We start from the raw sequence: 5,166 nt of genomic DNA, 5'->3' as shown, positions 1-5,166 counted from the left end.
CAAATTTACGCTCCCACCAACAGTGTAAAAGTGTTCCTATTTCTCCACAACCTCTCCAGCATCTGTTGTCTCCAGATTTTTTAATGATCGCCATTCTAACTGGCATGAGATGGTATCTCAATGTGGTTTTGATTTGCATCTCTCTAATGACCAGTGATGATGAGCATTTTTTCATATGTTTGTTGGCCTCATGTATGTCTTCTTTTGTAAAGTGTCTGTTCATATCCTTTGCCCATTTTTGAATGGGCTTGTTTGTTTTTTTCTTGTAAATCTGTTTGAGTTCTTTGTAAATTCTGGATATCAGCCCTTTGTCAGATGGGTAAACTGCAAACATTTTGTCCCATTCTGTTGGTTGCCGATTCACTCTAGTGACTGTTTCTTTTGCTGTGCAGAAACTGTGGAGTTTCATTAGGTCCCATTTGTCTATTTTGGCTTTTGTTGCCAATGCTTTTGGTGTTTTGGTCATGAAGTCCTTGCCTACTCCTATGTCCTGGATGGTTTTGCCTAGATTTTCTTCTAGGGTTTTTATGGTGCCAGGTCTTATGTTTAAGTCTTTAATCCATCTGGAGTTAATTTTAGTGTAAGGTGTCAGGAAGGGGTCCAGTTTCTGCTTTCTGCACATGGCTAGCCAGTTTTGCCAACACCATTTATTAAACAGGGAATCCTTTCCTCATTGCTTGTTTTTGTCAGGTTTATCAAAGATTGTATGCTTGTAGATATGTTGTGTTGCCTCTGATGCCTCTGTTCTGTTCCATTGGTCTATATCTCTGTTTTGGTACCAGTACCATGCTGTTTTGATTACTGTAGACTTGTAGTATAGTTTGAAATCCGGTAGTGTGATGCCCCCCGCTCTCTTTTTATTTTTTAATTGACAAATAATAATTGTATATGTTTATGGAATACAGTGTGATGTTTCAATGCTTGTCTACATTGTGGGATAAACAAATCAGGCTAAATCAGGCTTTTGGGATGAAATATTCCTTGGCTAAATCACTTACTACCTATGCAATTTTCAGGTAGCCACAACTTCCCCACACACTGCCCCACCACACTTTCCACAGGGCTGCAAAAAGGAAGGAGCTTACCCAAACCCATCTATTCACTCATCTATATATGTTTAGTGATTATCTACTCTTGGGCAGGCACTGTGCTAAAAGTTAGGTGTAAAATGGTTGTCCCTACTTTCAAGGAACTGCCAATCTAGTTAAAGACACATTAGGAAACAGATAAACATGATTAAATAAGGCTTGCTTTTATGAGGGTATATATGCAGAGAATGCATTGAAGCTTACAAAAAGTTATTCCTAACAATGACTAGGGGAGTCAAAGAAGGAGTCACAGTGTATCAGGTTTTAACCAAGACTTAACAAAGAAGAAAGCATTTTCCCAGGTACCAAGACTTCCTGGTATGAAAAAGCTCAGTCAGCTAGTTTATAGGATAAGAAGAACTTGGGTCAAAGATGAAACTCCAATATTTAAGAGATACACACAGAAAAAAGAAACTCTGAAGTAGACTGAGAAAATGATAGGACACAAAGAAAGAGCAGTATCATAACATCTAAAAAAGAGGGCATTGTTGAGAGTATTCAATGCTATCAAGAGTCAAAGAAGATGAGGCTTGAAAAATGTTTACTGAATTTACAAGGTAGTTATTGGTGATCTTAGCAAGATTCTGTTAGTGAGGTGATGGTGTTGGGCATCATATTTAGTAGGGTTAGAATGCAAACAGGAATTGAGGAAGTGGGGATTGCAGGTGAAGAATACTATTATTCTAGGAATTTTTCTATTAAAAATAATAGCAAAACATAGGAAGTAGTGAGGAGAGTCATAGGATTCAGATAAGTGTTTGTTGTTTTGATTTTTATAGGTCACAGAGATTATAACCTGATATGTCCTAAAGAGAAAGATATAATGGAGATGGTAGTTGAGATACTGTATGGGAGAAATAAAATATAATTGACGGAGTCAAGTTCAAAGGAGGCAGGCCAAGGATATAAATAAAGATTCAGGAAGAAAAATTCTTTTTTTGGTGCCAGTTTTAAATAGTTTTATGTAAGACATTGCATTTTCCACTTACAATACAGTATTTATAAAGTGCAATGTTATTTCCATCCCCTGTGCATATGTTTCATATTCAAGTATTGAGAATACCCAGTAACTTACTATGGCAGCTGAACTTTTTAAAACTGCCACAGAATTTGCTATAAATTTAGGTTTTTCAATGTTTTACATGTGTGCAACAATGCTACATCTATATTTGGGTTGGCTTAACGTCTTCAATTGTGGGCCCTGAGGAAGCACCACCAGAGAGAGGAGCTCCACCACCAGGGAATCCCCCAGGCATTCCTCCTGGCATGCCTTCTGCACTCTGGTACAGCTTGGTGATGATGGCGTTGCAGACTTTCTCCAGATCTTTCTGCTGATATTCAAATTCTTCCTTCTCAGCAGTCTGATTCTTATCCAGCCAGTTGATAATTTCATTACACTTTTTCAGAATCTTCTGTTTGTCCTCATCATTAATCTTGCCTTGAATTTTCTCATCTTCGACAGTTGCTTTTATGTTGAATGCATAGGACTCAAGTGAATTATTGGATGACACTTTGTCCCTCTGCTTCTCATTTTCAGCTTTGTACTTCTCAGCTTCCTGGACCATATGTTCAATGTCTTCCTTGCTCAAATGGTCTTGTCGTTAGTGATAGTAATCTTGTTCTCTTTTCCTGTACTCTTATTCACAGCAGAGGCATTGAAGATGCCATTGGCATCAATGTCAAAAGTAACTTCAATTTGAGGAACATCTCAGGGTGCAGGAGGTATGCCTGTGAATTCAAACTTGCTAAGCAGGTTGTTATCCTTGGTCGTGGCACACTTACCTTCATAAACCTGAATAAGCACACCAGGCTGGTTGTCAGAATAGGTAGTGAAGGTGTCTGTCTGCTTGGTAGGAATGATAGTGTTACGCTTGATAAGGGTGGTCATGACTCCACCAGCAGTTTCAATACCAAAGGAAAGACAAGTGACATCCAAGAGCAGTAAATCTTGAACATTTTCAGACTTGTCTCCAGACAGGATGGTATCCTGAACAGCTGCACCATAAGCAACAGTTTCATCAGGGTTGATGCTCTTATTCAGTTCTTTTCCATTGAAGAAGTCTTGGAGAAGCTTCTGAATCTTGGGGATATGAGTAGAACCACCAACCAGGACAATATAATGAGTCTGTGACTAGTCTAGTTTCACATCTCAAAGGCCTTCTTTTCGGGGTTCAGGGTACCATCGAACAGGTTGGCATTCACTTCTTCAAATCAGGCACAGGTAATAGAGGTGTAGAAGTCGATTCCTTCATAGAGAGAATCAATCTCAATACTGGCCTGGGTGCTGGAAGAAAGAGTGTGCTTAGCAGGCTCACAAGCACTATGGAGGCATCTTGCAGCACTCTTGTTCTCACTGATGTCCTTCTTATGCTTGCACTTGAACTCAGCAATAAAATGGTTGACCATTCAATTGTCAAAGTCTTCTCCACCCAACTGGGTGTCTCTGGCTGTAGATTTGACCTCAAAGATTCCATTCTCAATAGTGAGGATTGACATACCAAAAGTGCCACCTCCCAGGTCAAAGATTAGCACATTTCTTACTGCTCCAACCTTTTTGTCTAAGCCATAAGCAATATCAGCAGCAGTTGGCTCACTGATAATTCTAAGTCCATTGAGGCCAGCAATAGTTCCAGCATCTTTGGTAGCCTGATGCTGAGAGTCATTAAAGTAAGCTGGCACTGTGACCACAGCATTGGTAACAATCTTTCCAAGGTAGGCTTCTGCAATTTCCTTCATCTTTGTCATAACCACAGAGAATACTGTCCCTGGATAGAAGCTTTTGGTCTCTCCCTTGTATTCTACTTGGACCTTGGGCCTGCCACCGTGAAAGGCCAATGATTCATATCAGACTGGACAACAGTGTCATCAAATCTGCATCCAGTCAGACATTTGGCATCAAACGCTGCCTTAGTGGGGTTCATTGCAACTTGATTCTTTGCAGCATCACCGATCAATCGTTCAGTGTCCATAAAGGTGACATAACTTAGAGTGGCTCAGTTTCCCTGATCATTGGCAATTATTTCTACTTCTCCATGCTGAAAAACACCCACACAAGAGTAGGTGGTAATAAGATCAATACCAATGGCAGGTCCCTTCGACATAGTTGCTGGCATGTAGGCCTGGCTCTGACAATGAAGAAAGCCACAGGAATCCTGGGAGCTGCAGGAGATCCTCTTTTTATCAGGGCAAGAAATGTCCCCTTACCTGAAGTTGGACAGAAGAAGATAACATTGAATACAAAGTAGTTTGTGCAGCACCCACCATGTATAAGATCTTTTCTATATACTGCTCTCACTCTCCTTGAGATACTCTTTTCCCTCTCTCACTAGGCCAAATATTTCTGTTCATTCATACTTTGGCTCAAATGTCACTTCTGCAAGGAAGCCTTCCATGACTCCCCAGAGACAAGGCTAGCCACCCCCCTCTGTTGTATGTTTCTGTAGCACTGTTTTTACCCTCATAGCACTTTTGACAGTTTGTAATCATGCATTTATTAATGTGATCACTCCTACAAGATGTAATCTCCATGAGGATAGTGATCAAGTCTTTTTATTTTTTTGCTCATTTTTATATCTCTAGTATGTAGTACACTGTGCCTAGCATATTGTATGTATAGGTTGAGTATCCCTTATCTGAAATACTTGGGACCAGATAGTTTCACATTTTTAATTTTTTCAAATTTGGGAATATTTGCATTCTAGTTATTGGATCATCCCTAATCCAAAAATATGAAATATAAAATGCTCCAATGAACATTTCCTATGAATGTAACATCAGTACTCAAAGTTTCAGATTTTGGAGCATTTTGGATTTTGGATTTTTGAATTAAGAGTACTTAACCTTTCTTTAATAAGCACAGGCTGAGTCATCTTAATGTATGCAAAGAATGTCACTAGATGCTGACAAAACAGGACATCTCAAGGGAATGTCAATCTAGCAGAGAGAGAAGCTACATATTGGAATGATTATAAAGAAGAGATAGTACTTGGTTCAGATACTACTTTCATAAAGTGGAATGTACCCTTGTGTCATCCTGATATCTTTGTAAATTCAGTAAACATTTTTCAAATCTCATCTT

The 5,166-nt window shown here is 39.3% G+C and overlaps 1 pseudogene; it reads right to left on the bottom strand.

Annotated features, from left to right (window-relative positions):
- Nucleotides 1-2,251: 2,251 nt before the first annotated feature.
- Nucleotides 2,252-4,189, bottom strand: LOC100412481 (heat shock cognate 71 kDa protein pseudogene; annotated as a pseudogene).
- Nucleotides 4,190-5,166: the final 977 nt, after the last annotated feature.

This window comes from Callithrix jacchus, chromosome X (genome assembly GCF_049354715.1).
Source record: "Callithrix jacchus isolate 240 chromosome X, calJac240_pri, whole genome shotgun sequence".
Taxonomy (NCBI): Eukaryota; Metazoa; Chordata; class Mammalia; order Primates; family Cebidae; genus Callithrix; species Callithrix jacchus.
Note: the sequence above shows the minus strand (reverse complement) of the source record. Positions and strands in the feature narration are given on the sequence as shown.